At 49.0% G+C, this 16,048-nt stretch overlaps 1 non-coding gene across 1 annotated transcript; it reads left to right on the top strand.

Annotated features, from left to right (window-relative positions):
- The first annotated feature begins 15,464 nt into the window (after positions 1-15,464).
- On the top strand, positions 15,465-15,618 carry LOC122795090. The gene has a single exon (XR_006363733.1). It is a non-coding gene; the product is annotated as a 5.8S ribosomal RNA (ribosomal RNA).
- The last annotated feature ends 430 nt before the right edge of the window (positions 15,619-16,048 follow it).

Below are 16,048 nucleotides of genomic sequence, written 5' to 3'. Positions count from 1 at the left end.
ATCAGATGTGCTTAGCACAGGTGAACATTATCTTTTGTAGACAGTTTTTTTTTTTGAAACTGTACTCTTTGATGAATCCATTAAAACACAAAAGGATCTCCTTAGAATATTAAAACCAAAATAATAAAATTCCATGTGCTATTCATTGAGATGCTAACTACAGTCTTTGTAACTATGTGTCTTTTATTGCCAGGACTTCCTCTGACACAACACAATAATTAAAAATCTCATTATCAGTTTTCTCCGACCAAGCACCTGCCATGTTTTCCATTATCAGAACCTCCACTGGCAATTATGGGCCTTGGATTGTCTACTGTAGCAGTAGAACTCCGCCCAAAATATTCCAGACTCCTCTCAGTTCTCCCAAATTACTTCTGCCATATTAGAATTAGCCTGGCCTTAAAAAGGCAAAGGATAACTGAGTTTATACACCTGAAATCCAGGCATTAAAGTATAAATGGACCATTCTTCATTACTTTTCCCTAGTGTGTTCTCCTATATAAAAGCTATTCTCTCTTATCCATATACAGTAGAGAGTCGATTATCTGGACATCAATTATCTGAAACATCAATTATCTGAATGCAGCCTTCAAAAATTTTTGGTTAGGAAAAATCATAAAGTCTGAATCTGTAAACATTATATGTATTCGCTTATGCATGTTTTTTGAGCTTGTATTACAATAATATACTGTACCATTTTGTGCTTTCAGTAAATTTGTTTTATTTTTCTTGCTTAATGTTCATCAAAAACATCTTTAGAAGTTTTTTATCTGGTTCAGTTATATGTTTGATTATCCGAATAATTGATTATCCAATCTATCCAAGGTCTCAATTAGTTTGAATAATCGATTCTCTAATGTATTCCAAAACCCTAGAATTTAGCAGTAGCTCATCTAAAAGTCCTTATTCTGCTCTACTTCTCTTACTTATTGGGCAATTACTTATTGGAACCATCATGCAATGTTACAGTTGATAGATATACATACAGATATAGATGATATAGATATAAGGACTGTGGCTAGCTAAGCTTGCAGATGACTGCAAGCTACGAACAGTCATTGAATCTCCAAATGTCTTAGACATCCTGCAGGAAGGTTTATCCCAAAGTTTGTGTCAAAACCATGAATTGAAACTAAATGCCAAAAAATGCATTATTGTACCCTTTGGGAAGTCATCTACCCCAGGGAACTGCCATATTGATAATATGCCCCTAAGAGTTGACCTGGTTGTTCAGGATTTGGGAATTTATGTGGAAAATGACCTAACTTACATCCAACATGTGTCCATTGTTGTAAGAAAGTCCTTCTATATTGCACAGTCTATAAAGAAAGGGATTGTGTCTAGATTATTATCCCCCTTTACTCAGATTTCATTAGGCCAATCACTGAATATAATGCCCCCTTTGGCATGTGTCTGACCAGACACATGCAACAACTTGAATGCCCACAGAGATACCTTACGGTAAGGATATAGGGCCTAAACAACATGTCCTACATGGAGCGACTCAAAGCCCTGTCACAATACCTGGTATCCCACATACTGCTAAGAGGTGACTTGTGCATGTCATACAAGGCAACCTCTGACCCAATACTCAGGGATTTACTGCATATCAAGCCCAATAACATTATAAATACTTGGTCTAGGGATACAAACCTCTTCTACAACAGAATGGTTTGGCAATATACCACCAAGTTTAGCCCCTGTGCTGCTAATGGACAGAAACAGGTTCTAAATGCTTTATCCCTTGGATGGGTCCCTCAAGTTATCTATGGTATGATCCCAGTCATTATCATTAGGGGTAATATATAATTATTGACCATGGGATGAGTGAAGTCAATATCTAAAAAATGGGACGGGTTAATTTGAGCATAAAAATGAATATTGTCTAGGCTTAAAATAGCCCACAGGGGCAGCTAGCCTAGTACTTACCTATAAAAATATGAACCTATGATTTAGATGTAGCTTGAACCTATAAACTTATTGATATTTAGATATAGATATAGATATAGATATCTGACTTTGATGTGTATGTATCAATATATCTACATCTGTATAAATCGATATCTATTTTTCTATCTATTTATCTATCATAGGTTTCCAATGCAGTTCTGTGGTGAATGTCATATGTGAATTTTGAGTCATGCTAAAAAGAAAAAAGAAAAAAAAAACATATTCGTGTCATGGGGTATAAACCATAATGAAGCCTGTTTTTACTGGCTGGTAACTGGGAGTAGAGTAAGATCTTTTGAATATGACCCTGTTAGAGTCTAGTCCATTCTCCTGGGTCAGAGGATGCATGGGGCCTGTTTTTATGAGGCTATAGGTGATACCAGCTTTTGTATAAGTGTGATTACTCATTTTTTAGTGAAGTAGGAATACTCCACTACAAGATTTTTGAGGAGACCACTTTTACAAGGCCTGAGAGTGTTTATAGATGTCATATCTTTCTTTTGCATGTGATCCTAATTAAGGAAATGAACAAAAACTATGGCTAAAATAATATAAATGTGTAACGTTTTCACTCTCTAGTCAACAGAGATTCTTTAGATCCTTATTAAACTTTGTTAAACTTATTAATGATTTTTTGTGTTTTTACTTTTTTAGTATAACTCAAAGTAAATATTTAAAAAAAACTTGATGGGGGGAGTTTAATAAAGCCTTCATGGTCGTGTTTACCTGTGTAGGCATCATGGCACACTGCTTACACGAAAGTAAGTAGGTTAGTGATCCAGTAAACAGAGCTGGGTGGTGCGCAAGAATGTGCCAACACGGAAGTATCCATGGCATGCAAATCACCTCATAAATAGGTGAATTTCATGCAAATGAGGAAGGTAGAGTGATCCAGCAAGCAGAGAAGCAGTCCTGCAGACCCTGTGTTGGTGTGTGTAGTGTACATGGAAAAATTCCATGTACAGGATTTTAAACAGAAAACAGGGGCTGTATAAGTGTAGTTAGATGGACAGAAATAGATATGTGCAAAACTATCCACTGTGTGTCCAAAAACGTAAGGGAAATAAGTTAAAATAATTTTATTTTTTTTAATGATCTGGTTATGTGTTATGTTTGCACAGCATGCCACAGTGCACAAACATACAGTTATGTAAAAATAAAAAATAAAATAGTGTAAAATACAAATTTCATAGTATGTGACAGAAATGTAGTATAGGACTCTGTGTGGAGTATCCACAATGGTGGAATGGTGCTGTTGCTAATGAGGTAGGGCCTGGAACCGTGTAGTTTCCAGGTTGTGTGCACAGAACCCTATGCAAATTAGTTAAGGTTACTGATTAGCACAAATGGGTATCTGTGTCTGCATAGCCCTTCTGTGTAGGCATAGAACTGTGTCAGTGTCCACAGAAGAGGAAGCTGACATCAACAGGGGGTGTGTTTGAGGATTTGTAAGCTCATTGGAGCTCAGCTGCACCTGTTCATGCGGCGTTGTGCTGTGCTCAGCAGTGGTGTGTGTACACTGGCTGCTGAGCTTTGTTTACCTTCAGGGTGCTTGTTTCCACATGTTTGCATGGCCCATCACAGTGCTGAGTGTATCCAAAAGCCATTGATATATTAATTGCTGATTCACTTACACTAGAGCCATTAAATGTTCTTAATGATGTACTTAGCAGATGGAATGCATCATAGGTAGCCAATCACACAGCCTACACCTACAATGGAGCCCAATAAAGGTTTCATACACCCTACAATCTAATTTATACTCCAAACTCTGCACCAGTGGAGTACAGACTTGGGAATTTTAACTGAAGTAATGCGAGGGGCTGCTGCAGGTCTGCTACATCTGTATTTGCTAGATGCTGAAGTCAGTGCTACTGTTGCTGATGACAATAGGCCTAGACTGAGAAAGAGAAGAGTGTTCAGGCCCAGGGTACCATCCAGGAGCTACATGAGCTAGAGATTGCACAGCGCTACAGGGTGGACAGGGAGATACTACAACAACTCACTGTGCTCTGCCACCCTCAATTTAGACCTAGAGGCAACAGAGGTGAACCCATCCCAGTGGACACAAAGGTATGTGCAGCTCTAAGGATACTAGCCACAGGTACTTTCCAAAGACCAACTGGGGACATGATGGGGGTCTCGGAGCATCAGCATCCAGGGTACTCCACCAGTTCTGGATCCCATTCTGCCATATCCCAGTGAGCACATTTATTCTCCCCTCACCCCAGAGGCGAGGGCCAGCAATATGCAACACATCTACCATGTAGCACACTACCCTGATGTACTGGGTGTCATAGAATGGACTCATGTACACATCATGGCACCATCCAGTGAGGAGGGTAGAATCTACGCCAACCGCAAGGGGTATCGCTCCATCAACTACCTGGTCATGGGCAATGTCCACGGCATTATCATGAATGTGTGTGCTGGCAGCCTGGCAGTTATCATGACTCCCATATCTGGCATGCATTGCAGCTGTACCAGATGTTTGCTAGGGGGGACATCCCACGTGGTCATTTACTGGGGGATGCTGGCTGTGCTTTGGAACCGTGGATGAGGACATCCATCAGAAATACACACACACCCATGGAAGAATGCCATAATAAGGCACATGCAGAAACTAGGAACATCATAGAGTATGTGTTTGGGCTGCTGAAGTCACAGTTCCAGTGCCTCAATATATCTGGCAGAGCCCTGCAGTACTCTCCAGGCACATATGCACAGATGTTCACAGTATGTGCCATGCTACACAATATGATCCTGCGGAAACAGTTGCAGCAGGATCAGCATAAGGAAGGGACACTCAGCTCCCCACCAGTGCCTAGGTCCCCACAGCTACAGTCACAGAACTCGGAGGAGGAACTCCCTGAGGATGTCCCTGTAGGCAGACGTAGGCATACCCAGTATGCCCTGGCCTTGGCCAAGAGGCAACGCATAGCACATGCCCTGACAATCTAGGCCCCTAGGGACTGACACCTTACTCCGACTCGCATACATATAGTAAAAATGATGCCAGGCAGCCAACACAACCTGTACCTAACCATGTACTGGCTGTGCACTGCATGCATCAGACAGAGTCAGCCCCAAACTACAGGTCTGTCAACTGTTGCATTTGCAAGGTAAGTCACTCACCTGTACACCACTTCTAAGGGGTATTAGAATATGGTAGCATATGTATGGACCTGCCACATGTATGCAAGGGAATATATTGGGCTACTGGCTACTTGGAGAGATCTAACAGCCCAATGGGACAACAGGTACCCAGTCCAATAGTATGTTCTCCATAATATTTACTAGGCCACATGGCTGGAATATCCACTACATTAGTCAAGGTAGATGGTAAACAGTGGGGCCACAGGACAGTCACACAACTGTTTAGGCTAGCAGATAATGGGCCGCTCATCCCCCACCAGCATCACATCAGTGTTCCCATGCAATTTCTGTAACAGTACATCAGCAATAATATATCAGCAGACCAGCCAACCTCAGGGTTGTGACATAGAACTTGGTCACACATTGGATGTCACGTGTAAGACAGGGATGATAATGTATGTCTATATGCTGTTGATTGTGTGATGAATGATGCATCTCTGTCTGGCGGCCTGTGTGGCTCAGTGGGCTAGGGGTGTTAGCACAGGTGATGGTTTGAAACTGGCAGCATCCACATCTTTTGCATTTGAGGTAGTTGTATGGTGGTATTCCCACAGACTGTCACACTCCACAATCTGTTACTGCAGGAACGCTGGACAAAGTCAGAGAGAATGGGGGACAAAGAGCCATAACTACAGTCAGATATTACACATGCTCTGATTAACCTAAAAGATGGTTAATATAACAACAGGTTGCATCACAACAGAATATCTGCAGGATGTAAAGTCTGTCACTCCAATGTGTCTGTAGGTAGTACTACTGTATTTTCCCCAAAGTAAGACTGGGTCTTATACTCTTTCACCTACCGAAATATGCATTAGGGCTTATTATCAGGGGATGCCTTATTTACCCCCACCATACAACAATCTACATTTATTCATTTATTCATGTACAAATATCGACATTTATTCATGAACACAAATCAACATTTATTCATGTACAAAAATCAACATTTATTCATGTACACAAATTGACATTTATTTGGTACTTTTCTGTTATTGGACAACAGTTCTATGTAACGCATTAACAGTTGTGTGAGAATTCTACATAAACAGTGCAACAAACATTTCAACTTCAGAATATCTACACCTTGGCTTTCACAGTTATTCAAATACAGTCATGTCATCTTCTTCTGGAACATTGTCATAAGTCTTCAACCCCCAAATTTTGGACTGAATTTCTTGTGACTCCATTTTCTGTAAAACCATTGGCCCCAATCTGTCATGCCTAGCAATAGAGCACTCCTTAAAGGAGCACTGCTTGTCCAAGTAGCCTGCTGGTAGTGCATTGGCAGCACAGCTGTCAGTGATTTTATCCCATGAATTTTTCACCCAAGTCACGACCTCTTGCAGGCTAGGCTTCACAAAGTTTCCATGCTGATTTCTCTGCATTTCATTTTCAATGTAGTCATTGCATTCCATGCGTAAATTGTCCTTGAATGGCTTGTTTATTGCAATATCAAGAGTCTGGAGATAGGCAGTCATTCCTGCGGGAATCTTTATTTGATCTAGTCTTCTCCGTGCAAGGAATTTCTTAATATCTTTAGCGTGGTGAATGCTGGCTGAATCCCAGACTAGCAGACCTCTTTTGCCACTTCACAAAACAAGTGGCAGCATTACATCGACCCACTTCCTTATAACTGCGTGTGTGCACCAGGCTTTTTCGGTTTCAAGAATGTAAATGCCTAAAGCACATTCATTCTTATCTTTCTTGCCCTTACTAATGATTAGAGGTGGGGTTTTATTTCCACCTAGATGAATTGCCAAAATACAGGTAACACGTGCACTCTCATAACCAGTAGAGGGAATGTAAATTGACAAGGCACCCCTCTGATCAATTGTTGTTTGAGATCCTTGGCCCATAAACACTGCAGTTTCATCCATAGCAATCATGTTGGAGAGTTGGTATTTAGAAAAGTTGATGCCATCAACAAAGGACTTGAATGTAAGTGCACGTTTAATAACTTCAGTATCTTCCAGCTTGAACAGTGTTGTTGATCTTCTTAGAGACAGTTCACATCACTGAAGGAAACCATCCAGCCAATGTTGTGATGCCCTGAATACTTCTGGGGATATTTCTAACTGTGGTGCCATTGCAAGGGCAAATGCTTGAGTATCAGCCCTGCACACAACCAAAGCCTTTGCTCACCTATTAGCCATCTATTCACAGATGATGTCTTCCAGCTCAGGAAATAATGGTTGCTGACCTGATCCACACTTGCACTTCTTAGCATTTCCCTCGTTGCCCTGTTGACTGAGGTTATCATACGCTGCATGCCATTTTTGGACCATTCAGAGATCTAACTTCTTATCTTTGCAGAAAGCCATAAGATTCTTTCCCCGGGAGTCCTCCATAATTCCTTTTTTGTACTTGACGGAATAGCTCTTTCTTTTTGCAATCATCTTGTCTGGGGGGGTAATTGAAGACTTACGAGACCAGAGTGGCAACACAAAATGGCACCGTTAAGAAGAGAAGACACAACCACAGCCATTTGTTATCAGGTGCACGCACTTTACGTGCAGTTTCTGTACTTTGACCAATCAAAGTACACCTGCCAGTGTTTATGGGCCAAGGATCTCAACCGTCAAGTGTGAGTGATGATTAGGGTTACAGTAAGAATCATGGAGGACTCCCAGGGAAAGAATCTTATGACTTTCTGCAAAGAGAAGAAGTTGGGTGTCCAAATGGTCCAAAATGGCGAGCAGAGTATGATAACCTCAGTCAATGGGTGTCAATAATATTATTTTATAATTCCACACATCCGTTGTGTGTTGTTGACGATCTTAACTGGGGCTTATTTTTGGGGTAGGGCTTATATCATGACCACCCTGGAAAACCATGCTAGGCCTTATTCTCTGGTTAGTCTTATTTACAAAGAAATGCAGTATGTAACCCAGAAAAATAGTTCTCCTGCCTGGGTAGAAGTGGAAGCCATGGGGGGAGGTCTCTCCCAATGAAAGTCCTTAAGATGGTGTCCCCAAAATATCATAAAGTCCCAGGAGGTGCTCTGGACAGGAGAGCAGGGGCACACAGAAGTCTTGATGAGGGTCTGGCTGAGGCTTCATGACCCAGCAGAGTCCCACAAGGCTGGGAAGGATCAGTGAGGGGCTCCAAGGGCATGGTTGACACATTACAATTTGGCAGCATCCAGGAGTTATGTAACCCGGGAAAAGACCTCTCCCACCTGTGTAGAAGTGAAAGCCATGAGGGGGTCCCTCCTGATGGGAAGTCCTTAAGGGAGAGAGAGGTGGAAAATGGCTGGGCTGGGAGAGCTGCCACCTGAGTGAGGGGACCAGGGCCCTACTCTGGGATGGAAGTCTGGAAGGGGGAGAGAGGTGGAAAGGAGCCGGGTAGGGAGCACACCCTCCTGGTTGGGAGGGTCAGGATCGTGCCCCCCAGTGGAGCAGAAGACTTCAAGGGAGTGTCTGGTGGAAGGCTGTGGGGCCAGGAGTGCTCCTTACTGGGTGAGCAGGGCCAGGTGGAGACTCCACAATGGAAGTCCTCAAGGGAGCACAGGGCGGAGGGCTGCGGGGCCTGGAGAGCTAGTCCCAGGGTGAGTAGTGTCAGGCAGAGGTCCCCACAATTGACATCCATAAAGGAGTGAGTGGTGTGCATCTGTGGGGCCTGGAGAGCTCCTGCCTAGCAGGGGGAAGGTGTACAACCTCACCCGGTACACGACTGCATCCCCAAAAAATCGCCAAGTCCCTGGAGTTGCTCTGGATGGGAGAGTAGAGGGACAAGGAAGTCTTTATGATGGTGGACCTACCCCATGGTGGCCAAAGGGAGTTCCGCAAGGCCGGCTACAATCAGAGGGAAGTCCCACTGAGAGGGTCCAATGGCATGGGGACACGGCACGATTTGTCAGTCTTCAGGGAATATGTGGGAGACAGAGACTGTGGAGCTCTTGACCAGAAAGGAGGGGAATGTGGAAGTCCCAATGAGAGTGGACCTGGCCCTCGGCAGCTGAGGGGAGTTCTTCGAGGCCAGCTGGGATCGGACTGAAGCTCCACTGAGAGGCTCCGAGTGCACACGTGACATGGCATGGTTTGTCAGCCTGCAGGGGACATGGAGGCAGCAGGGTCCCCCGAGGTGAGTCGGGGGCAGTGACCAGGAGAGTTGGCTGAAAGGACAGGCATGCCGAGGTCCGCTCCTGGAAGCCAAGTCTGCGATCCCATACTCCCAGGCCCCAGGAGTGAGGAGATATGGTTGCTGTGGTGTCTCACACCTGGGTCTGGCCAGAGTAGTTGGCTGACAGAGCGAGCATGCTGAGGGCTGCCCCCGGAAGCCAGGTCTGTGATCCCATCCTCCCAGGCTCCAGGAGTACAGAGATATGGCTGCCATGGCATCTTGCACCTGCATCTGGCCAGGGTAGTTTGGCCGACAGCTCAGGTGTGCCGAGGGCCACCCCTGGAAGCCAGGTCTGCGTTCCCATCCTCCCAGGCCCTAGGGGTGCGTAGATACAGCCGCCATGGTGTCTCACACCCAGGTCCACCTGTGGGAGTCAACCAACAGCATGGGCATGCCGAGGGGTGCCCCCGGAAGCCAGGTCAGGGATCCTGTCCTTCCAGGACCCAAGGATGCAGAGATACAGCCACCGTGGCATCTCGCACCTGTGTCTGGCTGGGGTAGTTGGCTGAAAGTACAGGTGTCTCAAGGGCTGTTCCCAGAAGCCAGGTCTCTGATCCCATCCTCCCAGGACCCAGGGGAGTGGAGGTATGGCCGCTGAGGCATCTCTCACCCGGGACCATCTGCAGGCACCGGGGTCAACCTTGGAGGAGATAGACAGAGGCGTGAGATGAAATGGACCAAGATGCTGGGACCTGCGGCCATATCCTATGTGAGTTTGAAAGCCCTAGGTAAAGGGGAGAACTGGTGTCACAGAAGTCTGGATGAGGGTCTGGCTGAGGCCTCGTGGCCCAGCAGAGTTCCACGAGGCTGTGAAGGATCAGAGGGAAGCTCCCCTGAGAGGCTTTGAGGGCAGGGTTGACACATTACGATTTGTCAGCCTCCAGTAGTTATGTAACCCAGGAAAAGAGCTCTCCTACCTGGATAGAAGTGGAAGCCATGAGAAGGTCCCACCTGATGGAAGTCCTTAAGGGAGAGAGAGGTGGAAAATAGCTGGACTGTAAGAGCTGCCGCCTGGGTGAGAGGGTTCAGACCGCAACCCCCTCTGGGATGGAAGTCCGGAAGTGGGAGAGAGGTGGAAAGCAGATGGGCAGGAAGCACTCCCTCCTGGGTGGGAGGATCCGGATCGTGTCCCCCAGTGGGATGAAATTCCCCAACAGAGCATCTGGCAGAAGGCTGTGGGGCCAGCAGTGCTCCTACCCGGATGAACGGGGTCAGGCGGAGCCCCCCACAATGGAAGTCCTCGAGGGAGCATCTGGCAGAAGGTTGTGGGGCCAGGAATGCTCCTGCCAGGCAGGGGGAATGAGTCCAGCCTCGACCGATACCCGATGGTGTCCTGGAAATGTTGCAAAGTCCCCAGAATGGCTCTGGACAGGAAAGGAGGGGGATGTGGTAGTCCTGATGAGAGCATGCCTGCCCCTCGGTGGCCGAGGGGAGTTCTGCGAGGGTGGCCGGGATCGGAGGGAAATCCCCCTGAGAGGCTCCAAGGGCATGGGGACATGGCACAGCTTGGCAGCCTCCAGGAGATATGCAACCCGGGAAAAGAGTGCTCCTTCCCAGGTAGAAGTGGAAGCCCAGATGGGGAGTCCATACTGGTGGAAGTCCAGAAGGGGGAGAGAGGCAGAAGGTGGCTGGGCAGGAAGTGCTCCCTCCTATATGAGAGGATCTGGATCATGCCCCCCATGGGATGGAAGTCCTCAAGGGAGCATCTGGCAGAAGGCTGTGTGGCCAGGAGTACTCCTGCACAGCAGGGGGAAGGCATCAGACCTTGCCTGGTACCCAACAGCATCCTCAAAATGTCACAAAGTTCCCAGAATGGCTCTGGACTGGAAAGGAGGGGAGCTTGGAAGTCCTGATGAGAGAGGGCCTGCCCCTTGGTGGCCGAAGGGAGTTCCGTGGGGCCAGCCGGGATCAGAGGGAGGTCCCCTGAAAGGCTCTCAGGGCATGGGGACATGGCATGGCTTGGCAGCCTGCATGGGACATGGAGGTAGCGGGTCCCCAAGGTGAGCCTTGGGCCTCGGTCGTGTAAAGAGGTCTCTCTGCAGGGTCAAAGGGGAGGGCCACCATAGTATGCCCTGATGGAAGTACTTAAGGGAGCTTCATGCGGAGGCCTGTGGGCCCGGAGAGATCCTGACCAGGCAAAGGCATCCATCTCCACCCCATTCTCAAAGGCGTTCTCGAAAAATCACAAAGTCCTCAGAATAGCCCTGGATTGGAAAGGAGGTGGACTTGGAAGTATGTATGAGAGTGTACCTGCCCTTCTGCAGCCAACGGGAGTTCCACGGGGGTGGTCGCACCCTGCAGGTTCACTTCCTCTGTTGCCCGGCGGCACGCGTGATCCAGCATGATATGGCAGCCTCCAGGGGTTAAGGGACGATGAGGCATCTCATCAGAGTGCAAGTATGGGTCCCAGCCCCAGGGGAGAATGCCCTGCCAGGTGTCTGCGTGGGGTCGAGGTGACCTCACGGGCCTCTTCCACCCAGCCGGAAGTCCATATGAGAGTGTATCTGCACCTCAGCAGCTGAGGGGAGTTCCACGGGGCCGTTCACACTCTGCAGATTTGCGCCCCCCGATTGCCCGGCAGGCATGCATGATCTGGCATGATTTGGCAGCCTTCAGGTGTTAAGAGATGACTGGGTATCTCATCAGAGTGTGAGTCCGGGTCTGAGCCCCTGGGGACAATGTCCTGCCAGGTGTCTGCACGGGGTCACGTTGCCCTCATGGGGCTCTTCCTCCTGGCCAGAAGTCTGTATGAGAGTGGATCTGCCCTTCAGCAACTGATGGGAGTTCCATGAGGCCGGTTGCACCCTGCAGGCTTGGTCCCCCAATCGCCTGGCAGGCATGCATGATACATCATGATTTGGCAGCCTCCAGGAGTTAAGGGGTGACTGGGAATCCCATCAGAGTGCGAGTCCAGGTCCCAGCCCTGAGGAGAATGTCTTGCCAGGTGTCTGTGTTGGGTCAAGGCTCCCCTCTCTTGGGCCTCTTCTTCCCGGCCGCAAGTCCATATGAGGGTGGATCTGGCACTCAGTGGCTGCGGGGAATTCCACGGGGCTGGTTGCACCCTGAAGGTATGTCCCCCCGCCGGAAGGGCTGGCGGGTACACGTGATCTGGCACAATTTGGCAGCCTTTGGGAGTTGAAGGATGACAGGGCGTCCCATCGAAATGCACAAGTCCGAGTGCCCCAGTCCAGATCCCAGGGAGCGGGAAGACATGGTGTCCTGTCAGAGTCCGTGTCCCAGCCTTGGGTGATGTCCTGCTCGGTGTCCCCATGGGATCGAGGTGCCTTTAACTACTGTCCATCGATCGATCGGGCCGACAGTCTCCCACTGGCGGAGGGCCCCTGCAGCGTGGCTCTGTTGGTCACGGCTTGCAGGTTGAGCCTCTCCACCCCAGGAGCGAGGTGCGGGTGGTGGGTGCAGAGTGCCCCATGCCCCACAGGGTGGACGTTGAGGAGAGACCAATGAGCCTGGGCTGAGGCAAAGGACTCCTGTGACATGGCCGCCGTCCCATGGCATCCATGAGCAACTGAAGTGTGGGGGGCTCTCTCCCACTTTTCTCTAGCTACGAGTGCTGATCTGCACTACTCCGGCCCGCAACCCTCCATGGTCGCAGTCACCGATCCACAACCAGCAGCTGGGGTGCCTCCTCCATGGGGAGAGGGACCCCCTCCTGTTGGTGGAGGTGCGGGTTCCAGCCACTCCTCTCTGCCCACCCACCGAGGTGCACCTATCTGGTTGATCTTGTCAGTAGCATATGCTTGTCTCAAAGATTAAGCCATGCAAGTCTCGGTGCACACGGGCGCTACAGTGAAACTGCATATGGCTCATTAAATCAGTTATGGTTCCTTTGATCGCTCCACCGTTACTTGGATAACTGTGGTAATTCTAGAGCTAATACATGCTGATGAGCACTGACCTCCGGGGATGCATGCATTTATCAGACCAAAAGCACCAAAAGCAATTTGTGTCTCGGCCCGGCAGCTTTGGTGACTCTAGATAAACTCAGGCCAATTGTGTGCCCTTGTGGCGGCGACGCAACATTCAAATACCTGCCCTATCAACTTTCAGTGGTACTATCTGTGCCTACAATAGTGACCACAGGTAATGGGGAATCAGGGTTCGATTCTGGAGAGGGAGCCTGAGAAATGGCTACCACATCCAAGGAAGGCAGCAGGGGTACAAATTACTCACTCCCGACTCGGGGAGGTAGTGATGAAAAATAACAATACAGGACTCTTTCGAGGCCCTGTAGTTAGAATGAGTACACTTTAAATCCTTTAACGAGAATCTATTGGAGGGCAAGTCTGGTGCCAGCAGCCGTGGTAATTCCAGCTCCAATAGCATATATTAAAATTGCTGCAGTTAAAAAGCTTGCAGTTGGATCTTTGGATCGGACTGGCGGTCTGCCGCGATGTGAGCTACCGACTGTCCCAGCCCCTGCCTCTCGGCACTACCTTGATGCTCTTAACTGAGTGTCCTGTGGGTCCGATGTGTTTACTTTGAAAAAATTAGAGTGTTCAAAGCAGGCCGGTTGCCTGAATACTTCAGCTGGGAATAATGGAATAGGACTCCGGTTCTATTTTGTTGGTTTTCGGAACTGGGGCCATGATTAAGAGGGATGGCCAGGGGCATTCGTATCGTGCTGCTAGAGGTGAAATTCTTGGACCGGCGCAAGACGAACAAAAGTGAAAGCATTTGCCAAGAATGTTTTTATTAATCAAGAACAAAAGTCAGAGGTTCAAAGACGATCAGATACCATCATAGTTCCGACCATAAATGATGCCAACTAGTGATCTGTTGGCATTTTTGCCATGACCCCCCCCCCGGGAGCTTCCGGGAAACCAAAGTCTTTGGGTTCCTGGAGGAGTATGGTTGCAAAGCTGAAACTTAAAGGAATTGACGGAGGGGCACCACCAAGAATGGAGCTTGTGGCTTAATTTGACTCAACACGAGAAACCTCACCCCACCTGGACACAGAAAGGATTGACAGATTGATAGCTCTTTCTCGATTCTGTGGGTGGTGGTGCATGGCCTTTCTTAGTTGGTACAGTGATATATCTGGTTAATTCCCATAACGAATGAGACTCTGCCATGCTAACTAGTTATGCGGCACAGTGCGGTCGTCTCCAACTTCTTAGAGGGACAAGTGGCTTTCAGCCACATGAGATTGAGCAATAACAGGTCTGTGATACCCTTAGATGTCTGGGGCTGCATGCGTTCTATACTGAATGGATCAGCGTGTGTCTACCCTTGGCCGACAGGTCTGGGTAATCTGCTGAACCCCATTCGTGATAGTGACCGAAGATTGCAATTACTCCCCATGAACGAGGAATTCTCAGTATGTGTGAGTCATAAGCTCATGTTGATTAAGTCCCTGCCCTTTGTACACACCGCCCATCGCTACTACCGATTGGATGGTTTAGTGAGTTCCTTGGATGGGCCCCACTGGAGTCGGTAACGGCCCCGGCGGTGTGCCTAGAAGATGATCAAACTTGACTATCTAGAGGAAGTAAATGTTGTAACAAGGTTTCCATAGGTTAACCTGCAGAAGGATCATTAACACCGAGGATCCTGGGACGGTGCCGTCCCCAGGCACCAGGGCCTCTCCTCGCTCCACCTCCTGACTCTCTACTCTGTGTCTCTGTCTGACTCCGATCTCTCCATGTGCCCCGGTGGAGGCCAGCAGGCCTGAGCCCATTGCTCCTAGGGAGGGATGGAGAGGGGAGTGAGTGAGAGGAGGAATGATGTCTGTCCCCCCTCGCATCCTGGCAGTGGGAGGGAGGGGGGCCATCCATGCGGTGGGAGGTGCGGGCAGTCCTCTGCTGCCATGAGGGGATGGTGATGGAGGGTGTGCCTGTCCCAGCGGTGTGATCTGCCACGCACCCCGGAGGTGGCTGGATACCCATGTGGTAGGGGGAGGGAGAGGTTGCCATCCCGGCAGGGGGATGGTGGTCTCCCCTCTGGCCGTGTGGGACCACCCCTGTGGATGGCACACCAGAGTCCTCTCCCCTCGATTTCGGTCATGGGTACCTGTGTAGGATGCCCCGGTCCATGCAGGACATCGGGTCAAAGACCCAGAAGGTCAGTGGTGTGGCCATGTGACTCCCGGCTGTCCTGCGTCCCGAGGCCAGTAACCCCGGTCTGGGCTCGCACAATGCACATGAAACCTTACGTGCTCATCTTGAGGTGTGATGCCATGCGGGCAGTGATGCCCCAGCAAATGAGAACTGTATAACTCTGAGCAGAGGATCACTCGGCTCATGCATCAATGAAGAATGCAGATAGCTGTGAGAACTAATGTGAATTGCAGGACACATTGATCATTGACACTTAGAATGCACTTTGCAGCCCCAGGTTACTCCCAGGGCTAAGCCTGTCTGAGGGTCGTTGTGCCTTCCATTGCCCCCGGGGGTGCCCAGCTCCCATTGAGGGTATGGCCAGGGAGTTGAGGGTGCCCGCCATGAGCCCCCAGTCTCCCCAGAGAGAGACATGGATGGAGGAGATGAGTTCCCAGCCCCCCGAGCCGGGAAACCCATCTGAGGATGGGAGGGAGCAGGCTCACATCTGGCCCACCCCCCTGAAAGCTGTCAGTGGTACCCCCACCAAGCTGTCCTCCTGGGGTGGAGCTCGATGCCGGCCCAGTTCCCGCGTGACGGGGCCGTGTCAGCCATCCTCTTCCACTGCCCGGAGTCCAGCAGTGGGGAGTGGGTGCATGGGAGCCGGGGGAGGACAGGTAGTCCATTTGCCCTGGAGGCCCTTGCCATTGCGCCCTCATCACAACCACGGTCGGAACGCATGAATGCAACTGGTGGGTTCC

The sequence above is a fragment of the Protopterus annectens genome, chromosome 2.part1 (assembly GCF_019279795.1).
Source record: "Protopterus annectens isolate FY-2018-M chromosome 2.part1, PAN1.0, whole genome shotgun sequence".
In the NCBI taxonomy this organism is placed as follows: domain Eukaryota; kingdom Metazoa; phylum Chordata; order Ceratodontiformes; family Protopteridae; genus Protopterus; species Protopterus annectens.
The sequence above is the reverse complement of the archived record's forward strand: the minus strand, read 5'-3'. Positions and strand labels throughout refer to the sequence as shown.